The sequence below is a fragment of the Hyla sarda genome, chromosome 3 (genome assembly GCF_029499605.1).
Source record: "Hyla sarda isolate aHylSar1 chromosome 3, aHylSar1.hap1, whole genome shotgun sequence".
NCBI classification, from domain to species: Eukaryota; Metazoa; Chordata; class Amphibia; order Anura; family Hylidae; genus Hyla; species Hyla sarda.
Genome location: NC_079191.1, coordinates 268531009 through 268555222, shown reverse-complemented (window position 1 = coordinate 268555222; position 24214 = coordinate 268531009). Strand labels below are relative to the sequence as shown.

General features: G+C 44.4%; 1 protein-coding gene across 6 annotated transcripts in view; it reads left to right on the top strand.

Moving 5' to 3' along the window:
- Positions 1-24214, top strand: part of AHI1 (Abelson helper integration site 1) — a 248488-nt gene that overhangs the window by 87441 nt on the left and 136833 nt on the right. The gene's annotated exons all lie outside the window — the stretch shown is intronic.

Genomic DNA, 24214 nt, shown 5'->3' with positions numbered 1-24214 from the left:
AGTGGTCTCTAAACTGTGGTCCTCCAGATGTTGCTAAACTACAACTTTCAGCATGCCCAGACAGTCAGGGATGCTGGGCGTGTTGTTCTGCAATATCTGGCCCTTCAGATGTTGCAGAACTACAACTCCCAGCATGCCTGGACAGTCTGAGCATGCTTGGAGTTGTAGTTTTGCAACATCTGGAGGGCTACAGTTTGGAGGCCACTGTTTTTCCCCAGTTGTTGCATGACTACAACTCCTAGCATGCCCAGACAGTCCAGGCATGCTGGGAGTTGTAGTTCTGCAACATCTGAAGGGCCAGATATTGCAGAACTACACGCCCAGCATCCGTGACTGTCTGGCTGTGCTGACAATTGTAGTTTTGCAACAGCTGTAGGCACACTGGTTGGGAAACACTGAGCTAGAGTCTGTTTCCTAACTCAGTGATTCCAACCCGTGTGCCTCCAGCTGTTGCAAAACTACAACTCCCAGAGAGCACTGACAGACTACATGCTTGGAGTTGTAGTCTTGCAACAGCTGGAGGCACATGGGTTGGAATCACTGAGCTAGAATCTGTTTTCTAACTCAGTGGTTCCCCACCAGTGTGCCTACAGCTGTTGTAAAACTACAACTCCCAGCATGTACGGTCCATCAGTGCCTTCTGGGAGTTGTCATTTTGCCACAGCTGAAGGTTTGGGGCGCCCCCCCCCCCCCATGTGAATGTACAGGGTACATTCACACGGGCGGGTTTACAGTGGGTTTCCTTCAAGATAACTTACTGTGAACCCCTGCCTGTGTGAATGTACCCTAAAAACACTACACTACACTAACAAATAATAGAAAGTAAAACACTACACATACACCCCCTTACACGTCGCCCCCCCCACCCCCAATAAAAATCTAAAACGTCTCATACAGCAGTGTTTCCTAAACGGCGCCTCCAGCTGTTCCAAAACCACAACTCCCAGTGTTGCCGGACAGCCATAGACTGTCCTGGCAGGCTGGGAGTCTTGCAACAGCTGGAGGCACCCTGTGGGAGACACTGCTGTAGGGTTTTGGTGGAGACAAGCCCCATCCTTGTAACCGGGTCCACCCCTATTGCAAATTCCTTATTCAGGCCTCAAATGCACATGGCGCTCTCTCACTTCAGAGCCCTGTCGTATTTCAAGGCAACAGTTTAGTGCCACATATGGGGTATCTCTGTACTCGGGAGAAATTGCATTACAAATTTTGGGGGGATTTTTCTCCCATTACCCTTTGTAGAAATGGTAAATTTTGGGAAAAAAAACCTGCACTTTAGTGAAAAATTTTTTTTTTCATTTACACATCCAAATTTAACGAAAAGTCGTCAAACACCTGTGGGGTGTTAAGGCTCACCAGACCCCTTGTTACGTGCCTTGAGGGGTGTAGTTTCCAAAATAGTATGCCATGTGTTTTTTTTTTGCTGTTCTGGCACCATAGGGGCTTCCTAAATGCGACATGCCCCCAAAAACCATTTCAGCAAAACTCACTCTCCAAAATCCCATTGTCGCTCCTTCCCTTCTGAGCCCTCTACTGCGCCCGCCGTACACTTGACATACACATATGAGGTATTTCCATACTCGAGAGAAATTGGGTTACAAATTTTGGGGGCTTTTTCTTCCATTACCCCTTGTTAAATTTCAAAAACTGGGTCTACAAGAACATGCGAGTGTAAAAAAATGAAGATTTAGAATTTTTTCCTTCACTTTGCTGCTATTCCTGTGAAACACCTAAAGGGTTAACAAACTTACTGAATGTCATTTTGAATACTTTGAGGGGTGCAGTTTTTATAATGGGGTAATTTATGGGGTATTTCTAATATGAAGGCCCTTTAAATCCACTTCAAAACTGAACTGGCCCCTGAAAAATTCCGATTTTGTGAAAAATTGGAAAATTGCTTCTGAACTTTGAAGCCCTCCGATGTCTTCCAAAAGTAAAAACATGTCAACTTTATGATGCAAATATAAAGTAGACATATTGTATATGTGAATCAAAATATTATTTATTTGGAATGTTTATTTTCCTTACAAGCAGAGAGCTTCAAAGTTAGAAAAATGCTAAATTTTCAATTTTTTCATCAAATTTTGGAATTTTTCACCAAGAAATGATGCAAGTATCGACAAAAATTTACCACTAACATAAAGTAGAATATGTCACGAAAAACAATCTCGGAATCAGAATGAAAAGTAAAAGCATCCCAGAGTTATTAATGCTTAAAGTGACAGTGGTCAGAATTTCAAAAATTGGTCCCGTCCTTAGGGTTATAATGGGCTCCGTCCCCAAGGAGTTAAACATTATTGGAGTCTTATCTATATGTATAACCCAACTGACAGCTGTTAGTTTTGGTGTTTAGAAACACTGTTGTGCCAGGACTTATAATATGGTCGAAAACATGTGGCCATATTAATCCTCTATGAAATTGGCCTCGAGGATCTGAAATTGACAGAGAAAGAGTAAAATCTATAAACTTTATTAAAATGTTTTAGTGGATTACGGTCACAGACCTGTTTGTCTCTGTGTTTTATTAGTACATGCCTCCTTGTGGTCACTGATTTGTCTCCTTACTTCACCACCACCTTTTTAATATATTTATAGAATTATTTGGCCAGGATTTGGCTGTTAGGTCTACATCTAGTGCTCAAATCACAGATATATCCATTGCAAGGAAGGTGTTAAAACATAGGTTAAAGGCTGAGTAACTTTGCAAATAAATTGCATCACTTGTTGTGCTCGTTCTGTAAAGCCTGTAATACGTTCCCTTACCTTCCATAGCTGCATGTACAATTATCTAAATGGCCGAGCTTTATTTCCTAACCATTCTTTACAAGTCTAGTGTCTGTATGGAGAGCGCAATGGTGATTTGCATTTTAGGAGGCGTAGACTAAATGACGTTTCCAGTAACTCTGGTTGTATATATGAGCTCTGTTTTGTATGTGCCTGTCTGCATGTGTTTATATATTTGGACATCTGCTGCAGCCATGGTCTATAGGCAGTATATACTGTATTTCAGGATTAGCGCTAAGTAATAGGTGGTGTGCACACTTATTTTAGTATACCAGACAAACCATTTCATTTCATCCTTTTTTTTTTTTTCTTCAGAATTATAATATACTGTAGAAAAGCATGAAACCTGCTAGTTTTTTTGTGAGTGCACACATTTAATACTGAAAATAATGTAGGTGTGGACCTCTTTATGCATCCTGTTTCGCATATCTCGCAATTTTACTTCCACATTTTGACTCCTGAGTGTGGGGGCTGATTTTTATGTGTAAGGCTTTGTTATATTATGTTATGGAATTGTCCCAGGCAGTCCCTGTGACAGGTGTTCTCGATCAGCAGTCTTTGCACAGGTGTATTCTCGGTGTGGGCGTGATATTGGGAATCCTGCCAAGCACAGCCATTTCTATAGAAATCCACAAACAGTCATGTACAGTGGGATGTACTATGTAAACCAATACAATAGGGCAGCTAGCAGAAGTCAGTACTTATTAGAGGAAGGGGAATAACAAGGTGGATAATTGTTTCCTTCCCCTGAAAGTCCTATTGGTGTATATGTCTTCAACCATTTCATTCACTTCTTCTTCTTTGTCCCTTAGTCTATATCATCAAGTATTTCATAGGAACAGGCACATATTGTAATGTTCGTTTATTTGTTTTTGCATTTTTCTGTTTAGGTGTGTATTCACACACTAGTTTGTTCTGACCAGTTTGCTATTCTCCCTGGATTGGGAATGGCTAATGCTCAGAACCACTTAGATCTTGGGTGTATCTATTTTAACCAAAGTTCTCCTGCATTCTTGTGCTGGTAATGTGCAATAATGCTACAATGATGTCTGGTTATTGTGCAATACACTTCCAAATCTGCTTAAGCATGCACCTTGTACTTATCCTGTTATATATCTGAGTTTTAGCCACGGTTAAATAGTCTTGTTTATTGTAGATTTTAGTCTGTTACATTTGTCGGTTTTAGGATTAGTATGTCTGTTCTGCTTAGTCTGTGTTCACACTGTGAGAATCCTGTTCTATTCCTCCACATAGTGAAGTTTTGGTTTTGAATTTATCCTGTCTTGATATATATATATATATATATATATATATATATATATATATATCCTGTTTTTAATCTTGAGAAATGTCTTGTCTAGTATCCTGACCAGTGTTCCTCTACATTGTAGAGTTTGGTTTTCTTGGATCTGTTTTCATGAAGTTCATGTTTGTTATCTGTGTCCAGTGTGAACAGTGTCCTATGTTACCTGATCAGTTTAGTGTTTTAGCTTTCAGTTTTCCGTCCATCCTCTGCATCTGTTGGATTCTGCTGTATTCTTGTTGCATACCTAGTCTTGTTCATTTTATCATGTCTGACGTTTATCTGATATCTAGTTTATGAACTGTTTGTTAATACACTATATTCTGCCCTGTTAGTATTTGTAGCCTGTCTGGTTTATGTGACAGACTATGTATATTATTTGTTTTTACGCCACTGCACTGTAGCACAGGGAGGGACCGGCTCCAAGTTGCCGATTCACCGCTAAGGGTATATGGACAAGTAGGCAGTGAGTGTATATATAGGGAAAGCCTAGGGCTCACTCTCCCTGTCCCCCCATTTGGTCATGACACATATAGGGGTTGGATAAAATAACTAGAACAAATCCATTTTTACATAGTGAATTTGAACTCATGCTGACACACTTGCTCTTACTAGTATCCCCCAACCCCCCCCCCCCCCCCACACACACACAAGTGTTTTCGTCACGTAATATATTGCAGTTGATAAACCTTACCTCATTCTAAGTGGGAATGATTGTTGGTGTGTGCCAGTTGGGGAGGCTTTAACTCAGGCTTGATGGGTGTGTCAAAATCTACAGTTTTTTAAATTTTCTTTTATGACATTTTGTTATGCAGTGCGTAAAAACATCCACAGACAGAAGTAGCTGTGGTCGAATGCCAGAGTTTCACAGGAGGGACAGAAGAGCACTTTGTGTAATTAAAGCCCACAAAACTTCTACCCCTCAAATTAATGCAAGTTTATGGGCACTAGTATCAGTGAAAACTGCAGATTATAATTAAGACCTGTGCAAAGGAAGGGTGGTGCGTACTACTTTAATTTTTTTTTTTTTAATGGCCTTAAAAAATTTACAAAAATGAAAGTGCTCTGATTGGTTGCTATGGGCAACTGCTCCACTTTTCCTCTGCACAGGTTTTGATAAATCTTCCCCAATATCCGTGGCAGCTGCAATATCTAAACCTTTGTTGATACCACAAAACATCAATGTGTTCAGTGGGGCAACAACCACAAAATATGAACACTGGAGTCATGGGAACTTGTAATTTGGTCTGATGGGTCTGGTTTTACTCCCTAATGGTCATAAAAATGGCTGGAATGACTGTGGGAAGGCTGTAATGTTAATTGTCTTGCACCCACTGTCAAGTATGTCAGGGATTCCTGCATGTTTGTGATGAATTATTATTGCACTAGTTGGGTCTGATAGTTTCCCTCAAAGGTAAAGTAACAGCCCAGAAGTATCTATGTACTCAAAGTGACCAATTCCATTCCATAGTCCAGACTTTGTTTCCAGATGGGGATGCAATCTGCCAATGCTTGCATCCACACTACTCAGCGTATTGGATCTTGGTTCAGGGAGCATTAAAATTCAGTTACAGTGTACCAATATTTCAAAAGGGTTACACCATGTATGGTTTTGTTACAATACCCATTCAGAATGGTGACAAATATGGACATTTATCAACGGGTTTAGTCAGGTTTTCTTTACTATAATTGTCGCAAAATTGTCTCAACTGCGACTACTCGATTTTTCGTGCGACATTTTGACTGGAAAGCGAGAAAAGCAAGTTTTCCTAAAATTTACTATGTAGTAATAATTTTAAAATGGACTACGGGTAGCCAGGTATTTATTAACTGCGACAGTCGCAACTGCGTAAAAAAAAGTCGCAACAGCATAAAAAATTGACTAAATTTACTCCAGCTCAAACATGGAGCAGAAAAAGCTACTACCAAAGTAAAAAAGGAAAAATTGCTTACGTGAAAGAAAATTATCAACAGGCTGAAACCAGTTGATAAATACGTCACACATAAGCAAAAAAAATGTAAGGAAAAAATTACAAAAAAAAAAGAATACATAAGCAAACATTGATAAATGTCCCTCATAGTGATTTCCATGCTCTTACTGGAGTTATTGAGCCCCTGATAGCCCCCTACTTGTGCATAAAAATTTCTCATTCTTACATAGTAGTATAGTTCATAAGGTTGACAAAAGACCAGAGTCCACCACATTCAACCTATAACCCTAATGAGTCCCTACTGAGTTGATCCAGAGGAAGGCAAAAAAACCCTCATACTAGAGGTAAAAATTCCTACCCGACTCCAAATATGGCATCAGAATAAATCCCTGGATCAACCTTCTGTCCCTATAAATCTAGAATCCATAACCTGTAATGTTGTTATTCTCCAAAAATGCATCCAGACCCATTAAACATTATTTTAGTGAGTTAACTGTGACCACCTCCTCAGGCAGAGAATTCCACAGTCTTACTGCTCTTAAAGTAAAGAACCCCCATCTGTGCTGGTGTAGAAACCTTCTTTCCTCTAAATGTAGAGGATGCCCCCTTGTTATAGATACAATTCTGGGTATAAAAAGATCATGGGAGAGATCTCTGTACTGCCCCCGATATATTTATACATAGCTACCGTATTTTTCACCGTATAAGACGCACTTTTTCTTCCTCAAAACTGGGGGGGGGGGGGGGGGAGTTGGTGCGTCTTATACGGCGAATACACACCTATCGCTGCGGTCCCTGCGGCCGGGACCCTCGGCTAATACAGGACATCACCGACGTGATGCCCTGTATTAACCCTTTAGACGCGGCGATCAAAGCTGACCGCCGTGTCTGAAGGGAAAATGACACTAACCCGGCTCAGTCGGGCTGTTCGGGACCGCCGCGGTGAAATCGCGGCGTCCCGAACTGCTTACAGGACACCGGGAGGGACCTTACCTGCCTCCTCGGTGTCTGCTCCGTGCCGGGATTCCCTGCATGGCTGGTGCTCTCCTTCGACGTCATCACGTCGTCGCGCACGCCGTCCCGTCATCCAATAGGAGCGGCGTGCGTAGCGCCGTGATGACGGCGACGGAGAGCGTGGATCCCGGGGAAGAAGACGTCCGGAGCATTGGGGACACCACGGGGACGCGGTGACAGCGATGGAGCAACATCCAGGGCAGCGGTGACGAGCGATGATGGGTCCGGAGCGGCGGGGACACGTGAGTATTACCTCCTATACCAGTGGTCTTCAACCTGCGGACCTCCAGATGTTGCAAAACTACAACTCCCAGCATGCCAACACATCCGTTGGCTGTCCGGGCATGCTGGGGGTTGAAGTTTTGCAACATCTGGAGGTCCGCAGGTTGGAGATCACTGTTGGGGTCAGAATCTTTTTTTTCCTAGATTTACACCATTAAAATTGGGTGCATCTTATATGCCGGTGCGTCCTATAGGGCGAAAAATACGATATTAGGTCGTGCCAAGCCTCCTTTTTTCTAAACTAAATAACCCTAATTTCTGATAATCTTTCTGGGTGCTGTAGTCCTCCCATTCCCCGCATTACTCTGGTTGTCCGTCTTTGAACCCTCTCCTGCTCCACTATATCTTTCTTGTACACTGGTGCCCAGTACTTTACACAGTATTCTATGTGTGGTCTGACAAGTGATTTGTACAGCAGTAGAATTATTTCCTTATCGTGGGCATCTATGCCCCTATTGATGCGCCCCATGATTTTATTTGCCTTGGCAGCAGCTGCCCGACACTGGTCACTACAGCTAAATTTACTGTTAAAGGGGTAGTCCAGTGGTGAAAAACGTATCCCCTATCCTAAGGATAGGGGATAAGTTTGAGATCACGGGAGGTCCGACCGCTGGGGCCCCCCGCGATCTCTCTGTACGGGGCCCCGGCTCTCCGCCGAGATAGCGGGTGTCGACCCCCGCACGAGGCGGCGGCCGACACGCCCCCTCAATACATCTCTATGGCAGAGCCGGAGATTGCCGAAGGCAGCGCTTCGGCTCTGCCATAGAGTTGTATTGAGGGGGCGTGTCGGCCGCCGCTTGGTGCGGAGGTCGACACGCCCCCTTCCCGCGGGCTGTCGGGGCTCCGTACAGGAGATGGGGGGGGGGCCCAGGGGTCGGACCCCCCGCGATCTGCAAATTATCCCCTATCCTTAAGATAGGGGATAAGTTGTAAACCACTGTGTCACCACTGGACTACTCCTTTAACTAAGACTCCTAAGTCCTTTTCCATGTCAGTTGTCCCAAGTGTGCTCCCATTTAATACATAATCCCAGCCCCGATTTTTCTTCCCCATGTGCATAACCTTACATTTATCAGTGTTAAACCTCATCTGCCACTTCCCAGCTCAAACTTCCAACCTATCCAGGTCCATTTGTAACAGTGCACTGTCCTCTATTGTGTTTACCACTTTACAGAGTTTAGTATCATCTGCAAAGATTGCTACTTTACTATTCAACCCCTCTACAAGATCATTAATGAATATATTAAATAGAATAGGACCCAAGACTGACCCCTGTGGTACCCCACTAGTAACAGTCACCCAATCAGAATAAGTACCATTAATAACCACCCTTTGTTTCCTATCACTGAGCCAGTTACTTACCCACTTGCACACAATTTCCCCCAGCCCCATCCTTCTCATTTTATGCACCAACCTTTTATGAGGCACCGTATCAAATGCTTTGGAAAAATCCAGATATACGACATCCAGCGATTGCCCCTGGTCCAGTCTGGATCTCACCTCCTCATAAAAGCTGATCAGGTTAGTTTGACTTGACCAATCCCTCATAAAGCCATGCCGATAGGGAGTCATACATTTGTTTCTATCAAGATATTCCAAAATAGCATTTCTTAGAAAACCCTCAAACAGTTTACATACCACAGAGGTTAAATTAACAGGCCTATAATTCCCGGGTTCACTTTTTGACCCCTTTTTAAATATTGGCACCACATTTGCCATGCGCCAGTCCTGGGGAACAGTCCCTGTTACTAGAGTGTCCCTGAATATTAAAAATAGGGGTCTGTCTATTACATTACTTAATTCCTTTAGAACACGGGGGTAAATGCCATCTGGACCTGGTGATTTGTCTATTTAGATTTTTTGTAGGCGGCACTGTACTTCTTCTTGGTTAGACAGGTGACCTGTACTGAGGAATTTACCTTAACCCCTTAAGGACCAAGCCCTTTTTCACCTTAAGGGGAACGGGGAACGTAACAAGGGGTAATGTGAACCTTAATACCCTACAGGTGTTTCACGACTTTTGCATATGTGAACATTTTTTATTTTTTTTTACCTAAAATGCTTGGTTTCCCAAAATTTTTACATTTTTAAAAAGGGTAATAGCAGAAAACACCCCCCAAAATTTGAAGCCCAATTTCTCCCGATTCAGAAAACACCCCATATGGGGGTGAAAAGTGCTCTGCTGGCGCACTACAGGTCTCAGAAGAGAAGGAGTCACGTTTGGCTTTTTGAAAGTAAATTTTGCTCTGGGGGCATGCCGCATTTAGGAAGCCCCTATGGTGCCAGGACAGCAAAAAAAAAAAACACATGGCATACCATTTTGGAAACTAGACCCCTCGGGGAACGTAACAAGGGGTTAAGTGAACCTTTATACCCCACAGGTGTTTTATGACTTTTGTATATGTAAAAAAAAAAAATTTTTTTAACCTAAAATGCTTGTTTTCCCAAAATTTTTACATTTTTAAAAAGGGTAAAAGCAGAAAATACCCCCCATAATTTGTAACACAATTTCTCCCGAGTACGGCGATACCCCATATGTGGCCCTAAACTGTTGCCTTGAAATACGACAGGGCTCCAAAGTGAGAGCGCCATGCGCATTTGAGGCCTAAATTAGGGACTTGCATAGGGGTGGACATAGGGGCATTCTACGCCAGTGATTCCCAAACAGGGGGCCTCCAGCTGTTGTAAAACTCCCAGCATGCCTGGACAGTCAGTGGCTATCTGGCAATACTGGGAGTAGTTGTTTTGCAACAGCTGGAGGCTCCGTTCTGGAAACAGTGGCGTACCAGACGTTTTTCATTTTTATTGGGGAGGGGAGGGGGGCTGTGTAGGGGTATGTGTATATGTAGTGTTTTTTACTTTTTATTTTATTTTGTGTTAGTGTAGTGTAGTGTTTTTAGGGTACAGTCACACGAGCGGGGGTTCACAGTAGTTTCTCGCTGGCAGTTTGAGCTGCGGCAGAAAATTTGACGCAGCTCAAACTTGCAGCCGGATACTTACTGTAATCCTCCGCCCATGTGAGTGTACCCTGTACGTTCACATTGGGGGGGGGAAACATCCAGCTGTTGCAAAACTACAACTCCCAGCATGGACGGTCTATCAGTGCATGCTGGGAGTTGTAGTTTTGCAACAGCTGGAGACACACAGGTTGTGAAACACCGAGTTTGGTAACAAACTCAGTGTTTTGCAACCAGTGTGCCTTCAGCTGTTGCAAAAGCTACAACCCCCAGCATGTACGGACAGCGGAAGGGCATGCTGGGTCTTGTAGTTATGCAACAGCCGGAGGCATACTACATTGGCTGGGGATGCTGGGGATTGTAGTTATGCAACAGCTGGAGACACACTGGTTTACTACTTAACTCAGTGTGCCTTCAGCTGTTGCAAAACTACAACTCTCAGCAGTCACCGACAGCCAACGGGCATGCTGGGAGTTGTAGTTATGCAACCACCAGATGCACCACTACAACTCCCAGCATGCACTTTAGCTGATTGTGCAAGCTGGGAGTTGTAGTTACACAACAGCTGAAGGTACACTTTTCCATAGAAAGAATGTGCCTCCAGCTGTTGCAAAACTACAAGTCCCAGCATGCCCATAAGGGCATGCTGGGAGTTGTGGTGGTCTGCCTCCTGCTGTTGCATAACTACAGCTCCCAGCATGCCCTTGTTGCATGCTGGGAGCTGTTGCTAAGCAACAACAGGAGGCTGTCACTCACCTCCAACGATCCAGCAGCACAGGTCAGTCCCTCGTCGTCTCCACCGCCGCAGCTGCTCCTGGGGCCCCGATCCCAACAGGGGCGCCGGGGATCGGGGTCCCCAGCACCGGGGGTCGTCTTCCCGCATCCGCTCACGTCCTCCGGAAGAGGGGCGGAGCGGGTTGCGGGAGTGACACCCGCAGCAGGCGCCCTGATTGGTCGGCCGGTAATCCGGCCGACGAATCAGGGCGATCGTGAGGTGGCACCAGTGCCACCTCACCCCTGCAGGCTCTGGCTGTTCAGCCAGTAATTCCGGGTCATCGGGACACTGGAGACCCGATTGACCCGGAATCTGCCGCAGATCGCTGGACTGAATTGTCCAGCGATCTGCGGCAATCGCCGACATGGGGGGACATAATGACCCCCCTGGGCGATATGCCGGGATGCCTGCTGAACGATTTCAGCAGGCATCCGGCCCCGGCTCCCCTCCGGCTAGCGGTGGGGGCCGGAAATGCTCAGGGCGTATCCATACGCCCTCGGTCCTTAAGGACTTGGAAACGGGGGCATATGGATACGCCCTATGTCCTTAAGGGGTTAAAGGGGTACTCCGGTGGTCAACGTGTTTTTCCGTTTTTGACTTACCCTATTTTGTTTCATTTCTATTCTTGTTGTTTTGGCAACTCTATTTCCGTTCTTTGTTGTCTTTTTATCTCCCACTTTGTTTTCCTATCTTTGCTTCTATTTCCTTTTTCTTACTGTGCTGAAAACTACAAATCCCAGCATGCCACATGGCTTGCTGTTTTTTTTGTTTGTTCCGCCCTTTACCCACCCTACTATTTTCCCGGGTTAGCCCCCTTATACACAGCACACTAATATAATAAGCCCTGGTTGGGATACACTGGCATACACACACAAAAGGGACTACAACTCCCAGCATGTGTCATTCAGGAGTCTTCAGTCTGTGGTATAACACCAGCATGCTGCCTCTGTAGTCTCCTGGAGGTTGTAGTTAACCACACCTCTATAGGGCATACACCAGTGTTTCCCAACCAGGGCGCCTCCATGTGTTGCAAAACTACTACTACCAGCATGCCCGGACAGCCAAAAGCTAGGAGTTGTAGTTGTGATACAGCTAAAGACACCCTGGTTGGGAAACAATGCCCTTTTTTGTAATATACTGAATAGGCTAGGCCTGTGTTCCCAATCAGTGTGCCTCCAGCTGTTGCAAAACTACAACTCCCAGCATGCCCAAAGTCTGTCCAAGCATGCTGGGAGTTGTAGTTTTGCAACAGCTGGAGGCACACTGGTTTGTAAACCCTAGCATACACACACATAACAGGGACCACAACTCCCAGCTTGTGTCATTCAGGAGTCCCCCCCCCCCCCCTCTTCACACACAGAAATCACCCCCAGTCCGAGATTTATTCTCCTGCAGTCTATACATCCCCAGCCCGTGCACCTTGTTATCCTCCCCTTCAGATAACACTCTAATCTTCTTTGTCTTCTTTCAGTGCAGACCTGCATCCTCAGAAGACAAAGCAGGGGGAGGGGTGATGAGGAGCTGTGTATGTCCTCTCTCTCCCCCTGCTCTGGCTTCTCTCTCTCATGCAGAACTGCGTCCTCCAGAAGGGGGAGATAAGGGGCGTGGCTTATTTCTCTCATGCAGTTCTGAAAGAACAGAGAAAAAAAAAGCCATGACATGTTGTCCACAGCCTATTCCTAACCTGTGGACAACAGTAGGAGATCCAACACAGAACTACCGAACTTCCTGGCCCACAAACAGGTAAGAAAAAAAGACACATGCTACACAAATATATAATACATGCCAATTGCAAAAAACATGAACATTAAAAGAAGGTGCAATATAGCCAAAATCTTAACCACCGGAGTACCCCTTTAACTCGCTGTAATTCACCTGGCATTTCATTTTTGTCTGTAAATACAGTGGAGAAGAATGTGTTTTAATATATTAGCTTTTTCCTGATCCCCGTTTATAATTTATTCCTCATAATTTTTTAAAGGGCCAACACTTTTATTTTAACCTTTTTATTATTTATATAGTTAAAAAACATTTTGGGGTTAGTTTTTCTCTCTTTGGAAACGAGTCTTTCTGTCTCTATTTTTTGCGGCTTTTATCTGTTTTATTCCACATTTTTTTCTATAGCTTTTTAATGCTTCTTCGCTGCCGTCATCAGGGATGTGGAATTCCTATCGCCCGACGCCCGGGACATGCAGTTCCGGGCGACGGGCAGGTGAATTTTTCCGGCCCTTAGCCCAGCTTCGGGCAAGCAGGGCCGGACCTGACAAGCGCTGCGGTGCTCTGCAGACTGTATGGAGCGGGCTCTCTCCTACTCTGCCTTCTTTATGCCATGCAGACGTGCGGGGGGAGATGAGGCGGCATGGCTTCTTGCTCCCCGTGCAGACCTGCATCCTCTGCCTTCTCTTCCCCCAGCTCTAGCTTCGGAGAGCTGAGGGGAGGAGCGGTCTGCACGGGGCGCAAGTTTCACACCGCCACTAATAACTAGCATGCGGCGCTCAGCAGTCGGACTCAGCAACCAGACTCCTGCCCGCTCCATACTCTGCAGCCCCAGGCTGTTCGCAGTAGCCGGGGGCCGCCGCTAATAGCCAGCATGCGGCGATCGCCACGGCTGGCTATTAGCCCTTTAGATCGCCGCTGTCAAAGCTGACAGTGGCATCTAAAGGGACATGTGTATGCTCCCTGGTGGGCTAGTGGGGTGGATCGCCCCCCGCAGCTTGATCGCGAGGGGGGCGATCCACTTTGGAGGTAGTCGGAGGGCTTACCTCTGTTCCCTACCATCCCGTGGCTCTGTCATTGATAGATCCTGGCTGGACCAGGCTCTATCAATAGATCACAGAGCACACAGATCAATTGAGTTCAATAGAACTCAATTCATCTGTATGAGGAATCTAATGATTCCTCCTATAAGTCTAAATAATAAGTCTCTTATAAAGTGTAAAAAAAAAAAAAAAGGTTTATTAAAAGTTTAAAAAAAAAACTCACATTAACCCTTCCATGTTAAAAGTTCAAATCACCCCCTTTTCCTATATAAGAACATGCAAACATAATAAAAATAAACATATTTGGTATCGCTTTGTGCGTAATTGTACGACCTATTAAAATATAACAATATGTATCCCGTACGGTAAATGTAAAAAAAAATACCAAACCACAGAATTGCAATTTTTATAATGTCCCAGAAAAAAAAAGTTAAAAAGTGATTAAAAAGTCAGATCAATACCAAAATGGTACCGATACAAAAAGCTGATTATGGAGCAAAAAATGAGCCATCATACAGCCTGGTGTGGAAAAAAATAAGGCTAAAGGGGTTAAAAAATGGCAGTTAAAAAAATTCTAAAAAGTTCAGAATTTTTTTAAACTTTGTAAAACATGACGTAAACCATACAAATCTGGTATTGCTGTAATAAGGCCGGCATAATGTATGAAACTAACATGTTATCTCATCCACAAGGTAAATGGCGTAGAAAAGAAAACCACCAAAGCTGCTAAATTATGTTTTACTATTTCAATTTCCATTCACCTAATATATTTTTGGGTTCAGAGAATATGTTATTGAAAAATTAAAAGGTATCATTATAGTAGTTAGTTATGGCTATTATAGGGCGAGGAGGAAAAAATGAGAGCGTAAAAGCGAAAATTGGCCCGGATAAGTGGATAGTCATGAGGGACAAGTAGATTTTGCTCCATTTTAGTCCCGTGGACAAGTAGTTTTTTTTATAAAATTTCCACACTCCTGCGTCATGTTTTAGTAGTTTAAATGCTTTATTTTTGTCATTGATTGCCCCCGTAACATTTGTATTCATCCATATTGGTTTTCTTTTATTTCTGACCCTTTTCTTCCCATAAGGTATAGACATCTTACAGTGAGAATTTAAGATATTTTTAAAAGTCTCTCATTTAGTGTCAGTATTCTTGTTTTTGAGGACATTATCCCATTTTATATTGTTAAGAGTTGATCAAACTTTGCCTTCCTAAAGTTCATTGTTTTTCTAACCCCTCCCTCCGCTCCACCCCCAGGTATATTAAAGGGGTAGTCCAGTGGTGAAAAACTTATCCCTTATCCTAAGGATAGGGGATAAGTTTGAGATCGCAGGGGGTCCGACCGCTGGGGCCCCCTGCGAGCTCTCTGTACGGGGGCCAGGCTCTCCGGACAGATAGCGGGTGTCGACCCCCGCACGAAGCGGCGGCTGACACGCCCCCTCAATACATCGCTATGGCAGAGCCGGAGATTGCCGAAGGCAGCACTCCGGCTCTGCCATAGAGTTGTATTGAGGGGGCGTGTCGGCCACCGCTTCGTGCGGGGGTCGACACGCCACCTTCGCTCGGGCTGTCGGGGCCCCGTACAGGAGATCGCGGGGGGCCCCAGCGGTCGGACCCCCGCGATCTGCAACTTATCCCCTATCCTTAGGATAGGGGATAAGTTGTTCACCACTTGTTCACTACTGGACTACTCCTTTAATAAGTCCCCCCTCTCTATCTACACTATCTTCCCCCTCTACGTTGTAGGTTACAGGCATGAGCAGTCAAGCGGCAGAATCATTGATCAATTTTATCCTATGAGATAATAAAGATCGATGTAAAAGATCAGCGTATGCAGTCCCCTATGGGGTTAAAAAAAAAGTTAAGGACCAGGGGTTTTTCCATTTTTGCACTTTCGTTTTTTCCTCCTTACCTTTAAAAAATCATAATTCTTTAAATTTTGCAACTTAAAATCCAATTGATTGCTAATTTATTGCGCCACCAATTCTACTTTGTAATGACATCAGTCATTTTACCCAAAAATCTACAGCAAAACGGAGAAAAAAAATCATTGTGAGACAAAATTGAAAAAAACGCCATTTTGTAACTTTTGGGGGCTTCTGTTTCTACGCAGTAAATTTTTCGGTAAAAATGACAACTTATCTTTATTCTGTAGGTCCATACAATTAAATTGATACCCTACTTATATAGGTTTGATTTTGTCGTACTTCTGAAAAAAATCATAACTACATGCACGGAAATGTTTACGTTTAAAATTGTCATCTTCTGACCCCTATAACTTTTTTAGCGGTACCATTTTTGTATTGATCGGACTTGTTGATCACTTTTTATTCGTTTTTTCATGATATAAAAAGTGACCAAAAATACACTATTTTGGACTTTGGAATTTTCTTGCGCGTACGCCATATACGGTGCGGTTTAATTAACAATATATTTTTATAATTCGGACATTTCCGCATGCGGCAATACAACATATTTTTATTTTTATTTACACTGTTTGTTTGTTTTTTTAATGGGAAAAGGGGGGTGATTCAAACTTTTATTAGGGAAGGGGTTAAATGATCTTTATTCACTTTTTTTTTGCAGTGTTATAGCACCCATAGGGACCTATAACACTGCACACACTGATCTTTTACATTGATCACTGGTTTCTCATAGGAAACCAGTGATCGATGATTCTGCCGCTTGATTGCTCATGCCTGGATCTCAGGCACTGAGCAGTCATTTGGCGATCGGACACCAGGAGGCAAGGTAGGAGACCCTCCTCGTGTCCTGCAGCTGTTCAGGATGCCGCGATTTTGCCGCGGCTATCCCGAACAGCTCCCTGAGCTAACTGGCATGGTTTCACTTTTACTTTAGAACGCCGGGTCTAAAGGGTTAATAGCGCGCGGCACCGCGATCACTGCCGCGCGCTATTAGCCACAGGTCCTGGCCGTTGTTAGAGGCCGGGCCCGACCCGCTATGACGCGGGGCCACGTCCTTGGTCCTTGAGGGGTTAAGAATGCTTCAATAAAGATTGTAAACTTTATCTTTACCTGGATGAGTGCTACCTACTTTTTCTTATATTGTTACTTATTTTTGAGACTGCATATTCCAGGTTCTGCACCCCCAGGTATTTGTCTGTGATACCTACCTGCGGACCTAAAACATTTTTTCATTGATATATTATTCCTCGCGATTGTGCCTACCATAGCTTCTCTTAGCCTAGTGCACAATGGGGGACATGTATCATTATTTGTGTATGGTAGAAGCAGTTTAACCCTTTTTCCGAATTCTAAATTATGCTCAGAAGCGCTAAATTTATCAGTCAAGCACAATGAGTTTCATAAATTGTGGGCAAATATAGTAGTCTCCTCAATTAACTCTTTGAAAAATAGAATCGATGATTTAGAGCATCTTGCTACGTCAAGTCCAAGATGGCTTTAAAAAAAAAATAAAAATAAAAAAAAAATAAGGTACCGTATATACTCGAGTATAAGCAGAGTTTTTCAGCAAGATTTTTCGTGCTGAAAACGCCCTCTCGGCTTATACTCGAGTGAACTCTCCGCCTGTCAATCCCTTCTCAGTAGTCTTCAACCTGCGGACCTCCAAATGTTGCAAAACTACAACTCCCAGCATTCCCGGACAGCCATCGGCTGTCCGGGAATGCTGAGAGTAGTAGTTTTGAAACATCTGGAGGTCCGCAGGTTGAAGACCACTGTGGCCTTGTCATCATCCAGACCCCCCCTTTAGTTTTCTACTCCCCTCCCCTCGATGGGAAGGAAGGGTGAGCTGGTCCGGGACATCTAGGCTGCAGGGACCGTCCGGTGGGGAGGATTAATCGTTCCAGGCTGTCCATCTTCACCGGGTGGCCCTCTTCTCCGCTCCGGGCCCGGTCCCAGGCTAGTGACGTTGCCTTGACAATGACGCACAGGGATGTCCGTGAGCAGCAGCGTGACGTCCCCGCGTGTCATCGTCAAGGCAACGTCACTAGTCCGGGGCCGGGCCCGGAGAAGAGGGCCTCCCGGTGAAAATGGACAGCCCGGAACGACTAACCCTCCCCACTGGACGGTCCCTGCAGCATAGATGGCCCGGACCAGCTCACCCTTCCTTCCCACCGAGGGGAGGTGAGTAGAAAACTAAAGGGGGGGTCTGGATGATGACGAAGGCCACAGTGGTCTTCAACCTGTGGACCTCCGGATGGTTCAAAACTACTAGTCCCAGCATATGCCCGGACAGCCGATGGCTGTCCAAGCATGCTGGGAGTTGTAGTTTTGCAACATCTGGAGGTCCCCAGGTTGAAGACCACTGAGGGATTTACAGGCGGTGATGATGAAGGGGGGGGAATGATGACGGGGTGATGATGAAGGGGGGGGGGGGTGACGACAGGGTGATGATGAAGGGGGGGATGATGACGGGTTGATGATGAAGGGGGGATGATGAAGGGGGATGATGACAGGGTGATGATGACAGGGGTGTTAATGACAGGGGGGTCTGGATGATGACAGGGGCAGATGATGCATTTCCCACCCTAGGCTTATAGTCGAGTCAATAACTTTTCCTGGGTTTTTGGGGTGAAATTAGGGGCCTCTGCTTATATTCGGGTCGGCTTATACTCGAGTATATATATATATATATATATATATATATATATATATATATATATATATATATATATATATATATATATAATATGGTACTTGCGGACATTTTTTGGGTGTAAAGGAAAAGGACGCAGTTAATAAATCCGTGTGTACTATAGATGTCACTCCAAGGTCCCCCGTATCGCGACATCAGGAGGAAATGCTCTATCAGAATGTATGCAAAAAAAGCCGCAAAAAAAAGCTTGCCAAATTTTTGCGCAAGAGTTTACACACACAAATGGTGTAAATTATTTGATACATGTCCCCTATTGTGCATATCAGTGTTTTAATAATTTAATTACACTGCTGGGGTATCACTTATCTTGCCCTTAACCAGACTCTTTTTATTGGCCTCCAGAAATGATGTCTGCCAATTACAGGCTGCAGTGGGTCTGGTTACATCATTGCTGGAGCCAGAAGAAAAGAGACCAGTGGGGGGCCATGAATGCCTCGCTATGGAGCCAATCTGTGGGCATTTCGAAGCCATAACAAACTAAAATCTGCAACAGAAAACTAAAGTTATGCTTTTGATTTCTGCCAAAAAAAATTGCAAGATTTTTCAGGCAGATAGAGGGCCGTCCTACATAGTGGTTAGCACATTCAAAATCAAACCCATATGCCTACAATTTTGCCAACAGCTCACAGTTTACCTGAAAGTTTGTGTGCCAATTCAATTCCTCATTTGGGTGTAGTTTTCAGCTGAGTTTTTTCTTTAAATAAGCTAAAAACTCGTAGAGGCCGGGCTGAGCTGCAGCATGTATACCTCCCTTATCCCTCCCTAGATGTACAGGGCTCAGTGTTGAAAGACAAACCCTGTGCATCAGACATGCCAAGCATGGAGGAGGGTGTATATGCTTTAGTTCAGCCCAGCCCCAACGACTCTTAAGCTTATAGGTAAAACATGATCTTATAACCTTGCAGACAATCATCTGCTATGAGACAGGTATAATTTCCTGCTACTTGTGTTCGACTTGTCACACTGCGGCTCAATTAATCACTGGCCGCAGCAATGTCCCACCTTGTCCAATGATTTTGACATTGGGCCCTGGCAACAGGAAGAACGGGGTCGGGGCTTAATAGTCACACCGCGGCACAGCCTATCAGTGTCCAAGTCAGGACATCGCTGCGGACGGCAATTAGCTGAGCTGCAGTGTGACGAGTTGACCACAAGAAGCAGGAAGGCCGGGGGATTCCAGAGGCACCAGGGGAGATGTGGGAGGTAAGGCCATTTTTTTTTTCTTGCTGGCATTCAGGGCAGTTAAAAAATAAAAGTTTAATCTAGATTTGCTCTCAGCACATTTTGCAAAATTGTGACTTATACGAAATGTATAAGACATTTTGCATAATAGGTGTACAGCTAAAGCAGTCTACCATGAATTAATGTGTTTTTAGCTGATTTGTTTGTCATTTGCATTTCAGCTATTTAATTCTGTTTCGTACCAATTCCAGGTGTCTTTAATGAAAGCCAAAAACTAGGACTTATAACACTAGCCCCCATGTAATCATTACTGAGCCTCATGTTTTCCCTCAAGAATGTATTTTACATAATTAGAATTATCTGTTTTTACTAGTGTGCGAAATTCCCGTCATTGTGCTTACGTGATGTAAATTAACACTTTTATATTTCTTATTCTTATGTTTGTGATATAAGATAAATTGCAGACTAAAGCCACCATTCACCAACCATAATTGATGCTATCATCATATACTTGTCTCTCTGCCGTCTCAGACATCATGTCCTTTTCATATCTAAAACTAAATCTTTCTAAAACAGAACTTCTTGTCTTTTCTCCATCAACTGATACTGTACCAAACCCTGACATTTCCATCTTGTTATGTGGTGCTACCATAACTCCCGGGCAGCAGGCTCGCTGTCTTGGAGTTATACTTGACTCTGATCTGTCTTTCACTCCCCATATTCAGTCCCTTTCACATTCTTGTCACCTGTATCTCAAAAACATTTCAAGAATCCGCCCGTTTCTCACTACTGAAACTGCTAAACTCTCATTAATGCTTTGACCTTTGTTAACTTTTTTTTCCACTTTTTTTTTTGCAGTGTTATAGCTCCCATAGGGAGCTATAACACTGCACACACTGATCTCTTATGCTGATCCCTGCAAAGCCATAGCTTTGCACGGATCATCGAGATAGGGGCTCGATTGCTCAAGCCTGTAGCTCAGGCTTGGAGCAATCAATCGACGATCGGACGCCGCGGAGACAGGTAAGGAGACCTCCGCCTGCGTCCCAGCTGATCGTAACATTGCGATTTTATAGCGATGTCCCGATCAGCCCGACTGAGCTGCCGGAAGCATTTACTTTCGCTTTCAGACACGGCGGTCAACTTTGATTGCCGCGTCTGAAGGGTTAATAGCGAGCAGCGCAACGATCAATGCCGCACGCTGTTAGCCCAGGGTCCCGGGTGTAGGACGTACAGGTACGCCCTACGTCCTTAAGAGGTTAAAATTTCCTATTCTGACCCATATAACTTTTTTCATGAGCTGAAGTTTTCATCGGTACAATTTTTGTTTTGATGGAACTTTTTGATCGGTTTTTATAAAAAAAAATTACAGTATACAAAGTGACCAAAAATACGCAATTTTGGACTTTTGTATGTTTTTTACGTATATGCCATTGACCATGCGGTTTAATTAACATTATATTTTCATAGTCCGGACATTTATGCACGCGGCGATACCACATATGTTTTTGTTTTTTAATTATTTTATTATGTTTTTATATTTTCTTAATTATAATTTCTTGGTCTGTGTAATTCTTTTTTTTTCATTTCTCAAACAAAGCTTATACATCCAGTGGGGTCAGAATCAAGGCGGCTTGGGGGTGAAAGGGACATTGTGGTAGACTCCAAATCTGGGTTTTCACAGTTAAAAGTAATTTGCAGCAGGATCTGTTCTACAGCACTTGGTTTTTTACCCCGTGCAACGTAATTATTACTTTTGTGCGACTTTTTGATCAAAATGTCGCACAAAGGCAAGTGTGAAAAAAATGAAAGGAAAAATCCAGAAGCAAGTAAGGAAGCAATGAGAGAGGTAAGTAAACAAAATAAATACGACCACCCGGCCGCCTAGAACATCTGCCAGCTATGTTGTGCAACTACAACTCGCAGCATGTCTGCACTGGATGGGCATGCTTTGAGTTTTACTTACAAAAAATAGCAGCATGGTGATGAGGTCGGGTATACCTTCACCAGAGCTGGCCTGCGTACAAAAAAGTTTAAAGTAGGGGTTTGGACTTTACTAATTCATTGCCCAGATTTGACAGTGAGCCATCTCCAAAGCCTGACTGTACTCAGTAAAAATTTATTTACAGAGCTATATTTTAGAAAACATAAGTGAGAGCCGTCAAATACCTGGCTACCAGTTAACAAAAGAGAGATACTGATTCATGATTTGAAATCTTACACTAAGCCCTGGCTTAAGAATGCACTTCATCTATAAAAATGTGAAAGTACACCCCCCCATAAAAAAAAACACTAACAAAAAATATATGGATATATTTATATATATATATAGATGTTGTCACGATCACACCCTATCGGTCCAGCTACGACGCTAGAGAGAGTGTGATGGTACAAGGGTTAAGGCCACCAGACCTCTGGGTATCCACTACAAGTCCCAGCAAGTCACCAAATTAATCCTTAGATAAACGTGTTTCCACCAGAGCTGCCTTCAGAAAGGTGAGCTCATATATGTAGAGATAAAAGACCAGAGCTGATTAATTAAACATTTAATCTGAAAAAAGGTATCACAGTGCTGACTATATAAAAATACAGAAACAAATGACATAAAGGTATAACAATATATGAAAGAGTTTAGCAAGGCAAGTTCAGAAAACAAAAGATGGAGTTCTTACAGCATGGTGGTATCTGCCCATGAGAGTGAGAGTCCAGCTGTTCTTAAGATGGTCTTGTCAGCTTGTTGCACAGCATTGAACACCCTGAGTCTAGCATTGTTTTAAACATCATATCTGCTTTCTTGGGAGGGAGACTCCATTCCCCCCTCCCCTCTGATCCCACCAGGGGGTCTTCCCTCTTCCTGGCCCCTTATCTGTTTGATTATAGGATGGGACCACAGTGCATGACTTCAAAAAAGCCTTTGACTTCAAAAGAGATGTAAACAAACAGCCAGACTCCCCAATAAAATGCAATACACAAACCCACAGTCTGAATGACCTCTCACCCATGGCTTGGATAATACATCACACAGTTATAATTATAATACACATATAGGATTTTAATAATCAGGCCTTGGGCCTGACACCTCCCCGTGTCTTTCTTGTACTGCCTAGGAACTACCAACTGCCTTTCTCTCTCCTGGGCCCCTAGCATGCCTTTGGAAAGGGACTCCCAGTACAAGATATCATTTTCCCAATATACCCGATGCCCCTCTGTGTCAACATCTGTATGCTCAGCACGTTGTCTCAGCCCTTCAAGGGAAGGGTCACTGCGCAGAGCTTCCCGGAAATGGTCATTTCCCTCCCCCCATCTTGGGGCATCAGGGAGCACATTTCCCCCAGTTGAACAAGCATCTCCACCTTCCTCTCCCCAGTTCCAGACATAACAATACAGGCATCATACACAGAGCTATCGCTCCTTCCCTCCTCCTCCTTAGGCTCACAGGATTGGGACATATCACTCACTGCTGGTCCCTCATCCTTACATGTCACCAGGGGCACACCAACCCCTCCCCCTAGCCCATCTCCACTAGGTTTTGGCATTGGCAATGCATTGTCACCACATTTTACAATACACCCCATTCAGCTTTTGGAAAACATTACTGGTTCAGTCACAGGTAAACAATTATCAATCCCCTGCACCCCCTCCCAGTTACCACATTTCGCAGTGTCTCCCAAAGTCTCACACAGTACCTCAGAATGAACAGGGCTCTCTCCTAGCCCTTCCAATGTGCAGGTAGTGTCCTCTGGAGCATAATGACAGAGCATCCGACCCAAATCATTCCCCAGCAGAACATTAACAGGGATGTCCTCAAAGACCCCCACCTCCCGCAAACCTTTGCCTGTACCCCAATCCAGGTACACACGGGCCATGGGCACAGCAGGCCGCACACCTCCAATTCCTTTTAAGGCCATGGTTCTTCCAGGCATGATGTTCTCTGTATCCACCACTTCAGGCCGCATCAAGGTAAATGAGGCTCCAGAATCTCGTAACCCCACTGTCACCCGGTCACCCACAGTTACACTCTGTAGGTTATCCCCTCTTTTCTCCACCGCTCCAGACACCAGAAGAACGGCTGTGTGCCCTCCAGCTGCCGGTGGAGAATTCTTCTTGTTGGGGAAAGTGGCACTCAGGTGCCCAATATTGTTGCATCTGTAACATCGGCGGGTGCCCCCTGACCCAATGTGGCTCCTGTTGCTTTTGGGGATGATGGCAAGAATTTCCTGGCTGACCTGGTGGTGCTCTGTGGGTGTGTGGCTCGCCTCCAGGTACTTACTCCAGCTTGTGCAGATCCATGCTTTTGCTGCTGGCACCCGGTTATTGGCAAAGTCATCTCCTAGTTCTGCTGCTTCCATTGCTGTCTTGGGCTTGCGGTCCAAAATCCACTCTCTGGCTTCGAAGCTCCGTGTTTGGAGAAACTGATCCAGGACCATCAAGTCCTCCAGGGCCTCATAGGTAGTGACTTGTAGGCCCCCAGTCCATTGCCTGAATGCAGTCCTTAGCTGACCTGCATGTTCAATGCAGCTTTCTGTGGCGCTTTGTTGCAAAGTCCTAAATCTTTTCCTATAAGCCTCTGGAGTCAGATTAAAACTTT